Raw genomic sequence first — 13,629 nt, 5'->3', positions numbered from 1 at the left:
TTGGGGGATTAGTCCCCTTGGTTCTAGAGGGACCTTTGGGGCCAACTACCCCTCCTGTTACCTCCAGTAAGTTCCACAGTGGTATTACTGAGTGTCAAGTACCTGTGCCAACCTTGGATCTTCCGCAGGAACAGATGAAAATTCCTCAATTCCCAAACTCTGCTACCGTGAACGAGGTTCACAAGCAGCAATGAGGGGGAAAAGGGGAGTGGGATAAAACGAGAGACCACCACTGCTCAGCTTCTTCAGGACTGCATTGCGCACAACTCTTCTGGTTGTTTTTCCTGAAATAAATAACAGCATGAAACATGCAGACCTAATCCTTTCTGACAACAATTCTGAATTTCCCTTATTTACCTACCCCTTAAGAGTGGCTAGCTACTCTCTATTCTTAGTAATTTTAATGATGATCTTTGCTCTGACTATTCTCTCTACCAGGATGTTGTCTATTTGAGGAAATCTGTAAGAGAGAAAAGATGTTGTAACTACCCACATACCAGTACCGAATACCCTTCTCTCTCACTTAGTATTCTCCTAAATTACCTGCTTAAACCCTTGTTCTGCTCTCTATTTGTATCCAAAATCACTTTATCTTTCTGCTCTTTCAGGGTTTGCATAAAGAATGATGACTTGCGTTTCTACACTTCTGATCTACTTTTCCAGGAAGCTCTGGACGATGATAAGTTGGTAAGTATTATATATATATATATATATATTCACAGAAAAAACCATAGGTTTCACACACGTAATAGTTACGCATTAGCATTTAAAAAACCTTGCAAATTCACTTGAAAAAACCATAGGTTTCACACATGTTATAGTTAGCTGGACATTTCACTCGTAAAAAACCAATGAAATTCCCCCGTTATAGTTAGTTCAGATAACTATAACTCGCGCGCCCGCAATCCACTGCTCATGACGTCACATATTACATCACTCATGACCTGGTCAGTGTCATCACTCATGACATCATCCTTGTGATAGAGTGGCGGTCGCGCGAGTTATAGTTATCTGAACTAACTATAACGGGGGAATTTCATTGGTTTTTTTACGAGGAAAATGCCCAGCTAAGTATAACGTGTGAAACCTATGGTTTTTTAAGTGAATTTGCAAGGTTTTTTAAATGCTAATGCGTAACTGTAACATGTGTGAAACCTATGGTTTTTTCAGTGAATTTGTACGTTTTTTTAAATGGTAAGTTATGTATTTATAAAAAAAAAAATTTCAGGTTTTTCACCGTGCGCACACCGTGAATTTTTTTTATTTTTTTTTAAATCGCGAGTTGCGCGCACCGTGTGCGCACGGTGCGCTTCGCTAACCCGGCGGCGGGCTGTGGGCGATCAGTGCGCTTCGCGCACCGAGCACCCACGGTTCGCAGTGCGTGCCATGCACGCGCGGAGCGCGCACCTCGAGATTTAAAAAAAAAAAAAAGTTTTTTTCTCCCTTTGGGGTCCTTATGTGACACCCTGACCAAGGCTAGGGGGTCAGGAACTGTCCACTCTACCCCCTTTTCACTTTCTCCACCTTTTTTTTTCACCCCCTCAGACTGCGAGAGACAAAATGGTGGCCGACACTTCCTCGTTTCGACCGATTCGAATGTTTACCGACATCTAACAACCAATCAGAATTGCGCTCGCGCACGGCAGGGTGCGCGCACAGTGCGCACGGTGCGCGCGTATAGATATTGATATGCTTTTAAATGCTATTTTCTCAGGACATACTGAACAGATTTACACCAGACCTGCAAAAGGCACTTCCTTGACCTTATGGCTACCTCTCTGCCAAATTTCACGTAATTCTGTTCAGCTGTTCGGGCTGTAGCTGCGACTAAAGGTCCTGTGGAAAAATGCATGGGAAAAACGCGTTTTGGGACCCCCCCTTTTTCTCGGCCCCCGCTTGACGAATCGCCCCAAGACTTTCAGGGTAGGAGCTGAGCGGAGCGCCCCATTAGTTTTGAAAATTTCGCGAGGATTCGTCAACCGGCGCCAAAGTTATTCAAAATAGAATTTTGAGATTTCCTATGGAAACTAGGTTGTAACTATAACTGTCTACTGGCGACCGCCAGTAGATAATATATATATGTGTATATATATATATATCCATATTTACTTGAAGATCTCTTTAGATGCTCTGTCCATCTAGACCACTGCTTCCTCTGGTGCCAACAATCCTTGTATGTTATGAAGAGTCTCTCCTTCTTTGTGTCTCAGAGAAATGTCAGTCTTTTGATCTGAATAACCTAATTACTAAAAGGATACACTAATTAAACTCTAGTCCTTTGATGTCAAACTGTTTGCAAGTCAATGAGGAATTGTCTTTGCTGAAAAACATATAGCTGCAACCTGCAGGCCAACGAAAAGAAAATAACTGAATTTCCAAGGTATAAGCTCCTTCAAAATGATAACGCGGTCTATGGTTACAAGGGACTTGCCAAGATCGCAACTCTCCTCACAAGGCTTCTGAGGAAACCTGAAGTACTCTAACTTTTCCTCCAACTAGCGGAAATGGTAACAGTATGACTTACCAAATGCCGCTGACAAGCCTAAACAGTCTTTTCTTCTCCCGCGCCAAATTTCACAAGACTAAAAATGCGGGAATATTCAAAAACGAACAGCAGCGAACATGGAAAGCGACTGATGCCCGAGTTTCTACAGTTGAATTGCGCAATAAGTAGCGCGAGGACGGGCAAGCGCAGCTGTGCTCAAAAAGACTGCTGAACACTAGTCCGACAACCGCGACCTAGCAGGCGGCCATCTTAGAATCCCGCGAAGGACAACAGCGGAGGCACTGAATCAAAAGGGACTCCAGACTGCAAGGCAAACATCTCAAGAATCTGGGATAGTAACTCTGATGCCCTCTAAGAACCAATGGACCAATACAGCGGAATTTAGTGGATTTCCTTGGAGCGGACCTGACACTGAGAGGTCTTCTGAGGCCATGCCCCCTTTCTCCACCACTCTGCAAACATGCCTCCTGGCATAATACTGGTTAGGGGGTGAATTCCTCTTCGATGCTGGGGGGCCTTGGAGGCCAAGAAGCCCTCATGTTACCTTCAATAAGACCCGAACAGCTGGATTACTGAGAGCTGGTAAGCGACCCCACCCCCTTTCTCCACCAATATGCAAATGTGACTACCAGTTAAAAAACAACATAGAACTTCACTGAAAAAACACAAAGGTTACAGGGACATTATAGTTAGGCAATAGAATTTAAATACCCTTAGAAAGTCACTGGAAAAAAACAAAGGTTACAGGGACATTATAGTTAGGAAATATAATTTAAAAAACCTTCGAAATTCACTGAGAAAACAAAGGTTACAGGGACATTATAGATAGGCTCAGATTTCCCTTGTACAATACCAGTCAAATTCAGCAGTTATAGTTACCTGAGCTAACTATAACTTAAGCCTCTGCAGTGCACTTCTTATGACCTCACATATTACATCACCTATGACCTGGTCTGTGGCATCACTGATGACATCAAAAAAATGATATCCCTGATGATCTCATCCACAGAACCACTCATGCGCGCGCACACACACTCTCTCAAATAACCTCTCATATTCCCACTCTCATTCACAGACCCATACAAGTACTCGCATACCTACTCACTCCTCCAGAGGCACTCACATACCCACTTGTGCAACCACTCATACAACCAGTCACTCACCCATACAGCCACGCACATAGCAAGACACTTGCCCATACAGCTAGTCACACACCCACTTATTTAACTACAGTTACCCACCCACCCACTCACTCAACCATACAGCCTTTCAACACAGCCACTAACTCGCCCATTCAAGCACTCACACTCATTTAACCACTTAAATAACCATTTGCACATCCATACAAGCACTCACAAATCAACTCACTCACCCATAAAGCTAATTCAGACACTTACTCTCCAATACATCCACTCATAGACTAACTCACTAAAGCAAACACCCACTCAAATAGCCACCCATACAGCCACTTACACACTGAGTCACCCACTCTTACAACCATTCAGACACCCACTCACTCACCCATACAGCCACTCACCCACCCACTCACCCATACAGCCTCTCACACACCCACTCACCAATACAGCCACTTGCACACAGCTATTCACACACCCACTCACCCATACAGCCATTCACACACCCACTCACCCATACAGCCATTCACACACCCACTCACCCATACAGCCATTCACACACCCACTCACCCATACAGCCATTCACACACCCACTCACCCATACAGCCATTCACACACCCACTCACCAATACAGCCACTCACACACACACACTCACCCACCCATACAGCCACACACTCACACTCACCAATACAGCCACTCACACACCCAAACACACAGGGACACATACAGTCACTAAGCCACTCACATAATATATGTTAGAAGCAGTATCACTCAGTAGTACTTCACCTATTATAGTAATTTAACATTTGTAGTAGATTAGTATATACGTTTAACAGTCATAAACTCTATGAAAATATCTACACTCACTGGATTATGTCATCAGTGATGTTAATGACCATGTAATGAGTGATGTAATATGTGAGGTCATAAGCAATGCATTGCTGGGGTGTAAGTTATAGTTAGTTCATGTAACTATAACTGCTGAATTTCACTGGTTTTGTACAAGGGAAATCTAAGCATATCTATAAGTTTGAAATACGGAGAGAAACTGCACTTTTTTAGGCTGACAAAGGCTGTGAATACAGCTGAAACGCGTTCCGAAGATGCTAATGCTGTCTTTTATTAAAATGGAATTTACTAAAGGATTGGAGTGCAGGCTTTTCTCTTGATGAGGAGGAAGGGGTGTTTGGAGTTGTAAAGAGGCGTGTGTGGTATTCGCCTCAAACTTGGCACCACCGGCGATCAGGATGCACGCCAGGAAAACCACAAACCCAGAATGTTTATATATATATATATATATATATATATATATATAATACTAGTGCATCTGGAAACTATTTGTTACACGTTTCACATTTTGGGGGGACCGAGTCTAAACTTTTCCACCCAGTGCGATGAATGTAATGTATTTCCACCTAAAGTGGCTCTAAAATCTATGTACTTATTTTGTCAGTGTTATCATTAATATTGTGAGGCTTTCATAGGAAGCCACTTGTTTGTTTACACCATATTCTAAATCGGGTAACTCAATGCTACAATGTAGTCACAGTTGATAACAAAACTTGTTACCCTCTGTTGCTATGACATAAAGGCATTCCAGGTCAGTATGACCAGCCTCCATGACAGCCCGCAAAGGAGCAATGCTCTCTCTGCTTTCACTGAAAGCACATCTGTAGGAGGCGGAAGAAAGGCAGAAAAGGTGGTGGGAGTTAGATAAGGATGGCAAGTAGTCATTTTTTTAGGTCTTGCCTGAGCCAGCACTTATAGCGCTGCTCTGGCGAGAGTTTTAGTAAGCGGGTTTTGGAAGTGCTAACCTAGTGACTTTTTTCAGGCCTCCAGCTTACGTTCGCGATGTCGTGCACGTCCACTGCTGCTATCCTGGTTTCTAGCATTCCTTTCCTCGCATGGCCGGCTATCCTCCCCCTCTCTCACACGCTCCTCCCCCTCCCTTACTGCACGGAAGAGTTTGTTGGTGTCTTGTAGTTTTTGATCAAAGAGTGCATTTGTAATGTTTCCTCCCTTTTATTTACAACCACTTGGAGGGTTTTTAGTCTTTAAAAAGAAGTCGGGGTAAGTATTTTTTTTCATTTCAGCTTTCAGTATCGCGTTCTAAAGATTGACTTTTATAAATAGGTTTTGTACTAGTGTGGTAGAGGCGACAACAAGCCGGGTTTTATCGCCCTATTCTGAGAGACCAGCCAAATAATAACCTGTTGTTTTAAGAGCTTTAGAAAATAAGCAACTCGCGATTAAAAGTCGGCAAATAAGCCTTTCCTGCTTGTGGGGTTTATTCTATGTTCTGTCCCTTGCTTTTGAGACCTTCACCGTAAAGGCCACGTATTGGGGGACGCGCAAACGCTCCTTGAAATATCTCGGTACAGTGGAGGGAAAAACTAAATGTGAACGCTTTGATTTCAAATTGGGGCATCTCCCAACTAAATCCGGATAATTGGCATGAATGTCCGAGCTTTCATTTTCATCCGATCGTAGAAGGTTTTTTTTAGGGTTTTAAAAAGTACTTTAACCAAAAACGTTTAATTCTTAAAATACGATGGGAACACAACGCTGTTAACCGAAGGGAGTTCTGCAACTCTTTAAGTATAATTATTTTTCCAGGCTCTTTGGGTGTTTTGGTTTGTTTCTTGAGTAGAATCAACACGTAACATTTATATTAGCCCGTTATAAAGCATGGAATGTAGTTCAACACCGGTTGCCTTCATAGCTGACAAGGTTTCAGATTGCTTATGTGTGACATTTTCGTAATTTCACTGTAGTTGGGAGTAGGGCTCCGGTTTGACTCTTATTTTCCGGGTAGTTGGTGCATCGTCTTACACCATTCAAGCTGCGCAGTGAGTCGCACAAGTCAACAAACGTCTATTTTGATCAAAGTAAACCATGTATATTCCAAATTTATTCCATGACTTTGAAGAAGTTTTCCAAGTTCACAACTGAGGAAATGGGTTTCCAAGCTTCAGATGCTAAAAGACATGCCCATCCAAGCTTTATCCAGTAGCACAATGGAAATTCACAGTACGTCTTGGGCAACTATATGGAAATCCATCGAAAGCATTTTGGGCTTAAAGCCCTTCAGGAGTGACTGGAATGTAATGATAAGCCCATCAACATTGTAGGGAATCTTAAACAACGTCAACACTTCCAAAACCAGTATGTGGCATGCCAAAAATAACCAAAACATTTGTGCTGTTACACCAAATTGTGCATGCAGTTGTGCTAAAAAAGTATTATGGGCCAAATAAACAATGCTGTCTACTGTGTCAAATACGAGCTAAAACCGTTGTGCAAAACGCCCATCGTGAACCTAACAATTTACTCACGTTGCCACAGATGTACAATCTAAACTTTCATGTCTCGACGCCAAGTCTGGCGCTTCAATTGGCATCCGTGAAACCAACCAAGAATGTGCTTGAGATAAACTGCTTGTTTTAAATCTAGCGAAATCCCCACAGGTGCAATCCTTCTAAACTGGAACACACCACGTGACTGTGTGCAGAGCCAAATAGTAAACATGAAAGAAATACATACCAATCCTATTGACAAGCGCTTTTCTCGTGTTTTCTGCAAAAGAACATAATATGACAAGCATTGGCATAGCCAATAGGTCTCTCCTTTGGTTCCTTATAAGTGTTTAGCCATGCAACAGTTGATGTTTTTGCACCACGGATATTGTGCTGGATAACTAAACACTTATAAGGTCTCAAAGGCGAGACCTATTGGCTATGCCAATGCTTGTTTCATATTGGGGTCGAGAAGGAGATGTCATGTTATGTCTGGCTCCCCCATTACTCCCCTGTAACAGATGAAAGCATGGACAGATGATTTTGGAGGCCATACAAAACACAAAATTATAGCTGGGGGAAGAAGTGAATAACGGGATGTTTTTCACCTCCGGGTTCAGAGTAACATCATAGACAACGCGACCTTCACTCTTGATGTCTATTTAATGTCACTCAGAACCCATTAGTAAACACCTCCCCACAATTTTATGGCAAGACCGGAGGCTCCTATTATGCATTCTTTTCTTGCATTTATTATAATAGCAGCAAGATAAGACAAATAACTACACTCCCCAGAAGGCTGCAGGAGGAAACTACTAGCCAATGGGGAGAACACTAACAAAAATACACCAATCAGGTCAGCCCAACTACATTAGGACCTATCTGACCGCAAGCAGTCCTCTTTTCTTGCTGCTCGCAGTCAGATAAGTCGACTTTATTTATTCTCCTCATTACGCTGTCACTAATTTGTGTAACTTGACTAATTTGGTTCAAATGTGCATATTTTTGTTAGCGCATATCACACGCTTCGTTTTCACGCGCTGCTTAGTGCGCTCTCGCCTTCCCGGTGGTCCACTCTTTTGAACCCCCCTCGCCTTTCATATTCAGCGCGTATACACGCGCGCGCGCTTGGTTTGTTTACCGTTTTTCCTGGCAACGCTTCGCTCCCTCACTGCTTCCTCTCACGCTCGCTTCAGAGCTCGACTGCCTGTCTCCTCTGCAGCTCGTCTTTCACCGGCAATCTTGTCTGTACACGCCCCCTTATTGTTTTGCCTGCAATTAACCCCTTGTTCACCAGTTTTAGTGAAAATGGATGTGCCCAGCTCTCCTGAGCTTGATAATGACGATTCTACCAATTTTAAATCGGATTTAAGCCATTTTATCAACTCTTCTGTTGAAACTGCGGTAGAACATTCCATGAGGAAAGTTTCTAAGACTATGGAAAATTCTTTTCTTAGTCTCATGACCAAAGCTTTGGCCCATTCTGCGGGGGAAAGCAGAAAACGTAAACTGGTTCCTTCCACTAGCTCTAAAAAAGTGTCACATTTGATTAGCGAGGTTTCCTCGCGCAAGATTGAGGATGCTATTCCTCCCAGGCCTCAGTCAAAGGAGGGGTCTACTTTGACATTTGGCAAAAGCAAAGCCAAGAAAAAGAATGTGGAGGTGCCTAAGAAGCTGGTCATTGATTCCATCCAGGATACGGATGACGATTTAGGTGACACAGATGACGACGATCTCTTTGGAGTTTGCGATTCTTCGCCCAAAAAGCAAAAATTATCACCATTTGAGTCAGAACCCATTCTGGACTCGGAGGGAATGCCTATGTTCGATCCTGCCCTGATTAGACATCCCAATTCCACGGAATGGTTTCCCGTTCCCCATGTAGGGGAGTACATATCTTCTACGCTGAGGCAGCCTCTAGACAAGTCCGTCAGAGCTAAGTTAAAATCCGAGTGCCCCAAACCTTCTTTGGCCTCTCATATCACGATAACTCCCACCATTGATCAGCCGCTCCTCACCTTCTTCTCCAAGTTTGGCAAGGACCCTCGTAAGGGGGTAGATAGAGCTTGGTCCTCCTGCCAGGACAAACTTTTGGATATGGTAGGCCCTCTTGCCCGCATTTTGGATCTGGCGGAGACAGCCCGATCTGAAGAACTGACTTTGAATCCAGAAGATATTTCGCTTTGGGCACAGCGTATCTTTTGTTTATTGGGCAATGCCAATGCGGCTATTACTCACGAGCGGCGCAAAGGTCTGCTAATCAAGTTAGACCCTAAGTTAGCTAATCTGGCATCTCAGGACCCTGGTGTAAAGGCAGATGGTCTTCTTTTTGGCGACTCCTTAGTCAAGGACCTTTCGAAATTTGTTTCCACTTTTACCTCGTTGGATAAGGCACAACTTTCAATCAAAGTTTTTGCCCCTCGGGTTTTTGGCAGGGCCGGCAGAGGCAGGAACCGCTCTTCCAGCCGCTTTTCCTCCTTCCAAGGTTCCAGAGGTGCTTCCAACTCCGGATACCAAGAGTACAAGCCTCAATTCTACCCCCAACGTGGCCGTGGCTTCCGGGGTCGTGGACAGAGGGGCCACAGAGGCAACGTCAAAAACGCCAACTATTCCCAACAAGGTAAGCCTGTCTTCTGGCCCTCCCGTTGGAGGGCGCTTGGCTCTGTTTCTAAGCAAATGGCAAACTTTAACCTCCGACCCGTGGGTTCTCAATTCTGTCCAAGGTTATCTTATAGAATTTTACGCTCCTCCTTTCCAGGATACTTTGCCTCCTCCTCTGGTTTTTTCCGCCGACGTTTCGCTTCTGATATCTCAGGAAATTTTTTCCCTGCTGGCAAAGAAAGCTATCCAAAGACTTCCTTTCGATCCCTCGCGATTTCTCAGCACTTTGTTTCTGGTTCGCAAAAAGAACAAAAAGATGCGACCGGTTATCAACCTCAAAGTTTTCAATCAGTTCGTCGTTTACAGGCATTTCAAGATGGAAACCATTCTCCATCTACGAGACACTCTGCGGGCCAGCGATTGGATGGTCCGCTTGGACCTTCAGGATGCGTATCTGACAGTTCCCATCCATCCCTCGCATTCCAAGTTTCTCCAGTTTCAATGGCTGGGCGTAACTTATCGGTTTTGCTCACTCCCCTTCGGTCTTTCTTCAGCTCCTTGGTGCTTCACCAAAATCATGAAGCCAGTGGTGGCTTATCTTCGAGCCTTGGGTATTCGCCTGATCATTTATCTGGACGATATTCTTCTTATGAATACGAACAAACCAGGTCTGTTGCGGGACCTTCAGGTGACCCAATCCCTTCTTCTCGATCTCGGTTTTCTTATCAATCCGGAGAAGTCCATACTAACTCCCTCTCAAAGTGTAGAATTTCTGGGGTTTCGCGTGGATTCCCCCTCCGCGTCTCTTTTCCTTCCTACCGAAAAGATGGCGGCTATTCGTACAGAAATTTCTCAAGTTCTCTCTCTATCCCATATTTCCCTTCGTTCCCTCGCAAGGATTGTGGGGCTCCTTTCAGCCTCAATCCAAGCAATCTTTCCCGGCCCTCTTCATTATCGGGCCCTTCAACGCTTAAAAATCAGACATCTGCGTCAGGGTCTGGCTTACTCCGATCTTATCCTTCTAGACAGAGACTCGCGGTCCGAGCTGCAATGGTGGATAGACCATTTAGATGCGTGGAACGGAAGAACTATCTTCGCCACGGCCCCAGATCTTGTATTAGAATCAGATGCCAGTCTGGCGGGTTGGGGCGCCCGCTGTGGACCAATCTCGACTGGAGGTACATGGTCTCTAGAGGAGTCGTCATTGCACATCAACTGTTTAGAGATGCTTGCAGGCTCCTTTGCAATCCGCAGCCTCGCAAAAAACAAGGTAAGTTGTTCCATTCTTCTCAGGATGGACAATGTTTCTGCGGTCCGTTACATCAACCATCTAGGTGGCACAAGATCCAAACCCCTTGCGGAACTCGCCAAGAGTCTGTGGCATTTCTGCCTCCTTCACAATCTCTCTCTTCAAGCAGAATATCTCCCCGGCAATCTCAATTCCATCGCGGATTGGCACTCTCGGTATCTCCGGGATTCCAGCGACTGGAGGTTACTTCCTCCGTGTTTCTTTCTCTCTCTCTCTCAAGTGGGGCCCTTTCTTCATAGACCTCTTCGCGTCTCGCCTCAATTCTCAATTACCTCGTTTCTACAGTTGGCGCCCGGATCCGCTGGCTTTAGCGACTGATGCCTTCCTCCAGGACTGGTCACTGCACCTCAATTACGCTTTTCCTCCCTTTCTTATGATCAACAGGGTCCTTTCTCAAATTCGACGCCAACAGACATCACTGGTCATAGTGGTACCTTTTTGGCAATCCCAGATATGGTTTCCGTCCCTTTTGGAACTAGCAGTGGACTTTCCGGTCCTCCTCCCTCAGATCTTTTCCTGGATCCTCGAGGTTCCCCTCACAACCTCATTCTCGATCGGTCCCTGACCCTATCGGCCTGGAAACTGTCCAGTCTCTCTCTTCTGACCAACTCCTTTCTCAAGAAGCTTCTATCTTTATCAGCCGGGCCTGGGCTCCCGGTACTTCCAGGGCATACAAATCCGCTTGGTCTCTTTGGTCAAGCTGGTGTCTTGAACGGTCTGTCGATCCCTTTTCAGCCTCTGTGACTTTTATAGTCCATTTTCTGGCCTCTGAGGCCAGTGCTGGCAAGTCTTATCGCACAGTGAATTTATACAGATCAGCTATTTCCCTCAACCATTGTCCAGTCGACAATAAACCTGTCGGATCCCATCCACTTGTTTGCCGTTTGTTAAGAGGAGTTCGTTTTTCCAAACCTCCGTTGGCTAAGTATTAGTCTTTATGGGATGTTAATTTGGTTTTCAAATTGTTTTTGGATTGGCCTGACAATACTGCTCTCTCCCTGAAAATGTTGTCTGCAAAACTTACTATGTTGTTGTGTTTAATCTCCATTAAACGTGTCTCTGATGTTAGAGCTTTAGACCTTTCTTCAAGACAGTTTTCTCCTACTGGTGTGCTGTTTCAAGTGCAGAGGCGCACTAAAACAAATTTACAATCTGTGTTTTACCCTTATTTTCCAGCTCAACCAAAATTATGTGTAGGTCGTTGCCTAAAAGCCTATGAAAACAAATCTGCTGACTTTAGGTCTTCTTCCCAGACACAATTGCTCATTTCTTTCCGCAAACCTCACCTCCCCGTCTCTTCTGCTACACTGGCCCGTTGGGTCCGTTGGATCATGTCTCTTGCGGGCATTGACGCTTCTTCTTTTGGAGCTCATTCTACTAGAGGTGCCATGGCTTCAAAGGCCTTTTGGTCAGGCTCGCGCCTGGAGGATATCCTTAAGTCAGCAGATTGGTCTAATGATAATGTGTTTAGGACCTTTTATTGTAAACCTGTGATTTCTGATTCTTCTCTGGTTGTTGATATGCTTTGAACTAGCATAATAGGAGCCTCCGGTCTTGCCATAAAATGTAGATTTTCCTAATAAGTTATGACGGAAAGTCTTAATTTTATTAAAGACACGGAGGCGAGTATTATCCCTCCACAACAGCTCTAATTTGTTCTGTTTCCCCCCCCCCCCCCCTTTAGGTACTCCGGCTCTACCACCACCTTCCTCGTGAGAGTCGTCCTCAAGCACCAGATTTCTTGGCATCACCGTCTAACTGCCTTCCAATGTGGTTTCCTCAGGATGTTTCCGCCATGGTGTTCCTGGTTCAAGATCTGTTTACCTGGATTTTGACTGTTTATCTACTGTTATTTTTGGTTCCTTTGTTTTCGCCTTCTTACTAACTTGCACAAGAAAAGAGGACTGCTTGCGGTCAGATAGGTCCTAATGTAGTTGGGCTGACCTGATTGGTGTATTTTTGTTAGTGTTCTCCCCATTGGCTAGTAGTTTCCTCCTGCAGCCTTCTGGGGAGTGTAGTTATTTGTCTTATCTTGCTGCTATTATAATAAATACAAGAAAAGAATGCATAATACTCGCCTCCGTGTTTTTAATAAAATTAAGACTTTCCGTCATAACTTATTAGGAAAATCTACATTCCCTGTTACCAATCTTGAATTGTATATTTTTAGTTGACTGGTGTCTTATCCGTAAAGTTGACTATCGCAGCGTTACCTGTATCCATGTCAGAGGTCGATGTATGGCACTCCCTATGATATCATATCTAGTGACGCCTGGTTGCTTGCAAATAAGAGGCCTTGCACGTTCCCTTTCTGCCCCAGCACCCCTAATCAGTACCTGAGGCCACTGGCAGATGCGCAGCACTATGTCAGGAAACCAAGGTGTCCGAGTGAACATAAATTACTCGGCCCTTCCACGCACAGTAGCGGGGCCCAGACCTGCAGAAGGGAGGCGTTTTTTTTTTTACAACCCCTGGGTTAATGGAGCGTGACCAGGCTTTATTTCTGCCGAGGGGCGAAGCGTAAAAGCCCTCTGGTGCCCGTGCGCCGTGGCCACACGAGCAGGTGGGAGAAGATGCGCCACCGCACGGGCTCGAGCCGAACACCTCGCCTTTTTAGGCTGTTTGCCCAGGCCAGAGGAAACTCCTCCCTTACCCTATAATTGGATTTGGGTACTCTTTATTCAGGTGAGAGAACTTTTCTAGGCCTTTCACTCCCACGACTCAAAGGGTCATTTGTGTGTGGCTTGAAGATGGCGACACCCATGACCGAGACTGCTAGTCTG

The sequence above is a fragment of the Triturus cristatus genome, chromosome 2_2 (genome assembly GCF_964204655.1).
Source record: "Triturus cristatus chromosome 2_2, aTriCri1.1, whole genome shotgun sequence".
In the NCBI taxonomy this organism is placed as follows: Eukaryota; Metazoa; Chordata; class Amphibia; order Caudata; family Salamandridae; genus Triturus; species Triturus cristatus.
This window is presented reverse-complemented; position numbering follows the sequence as displayed.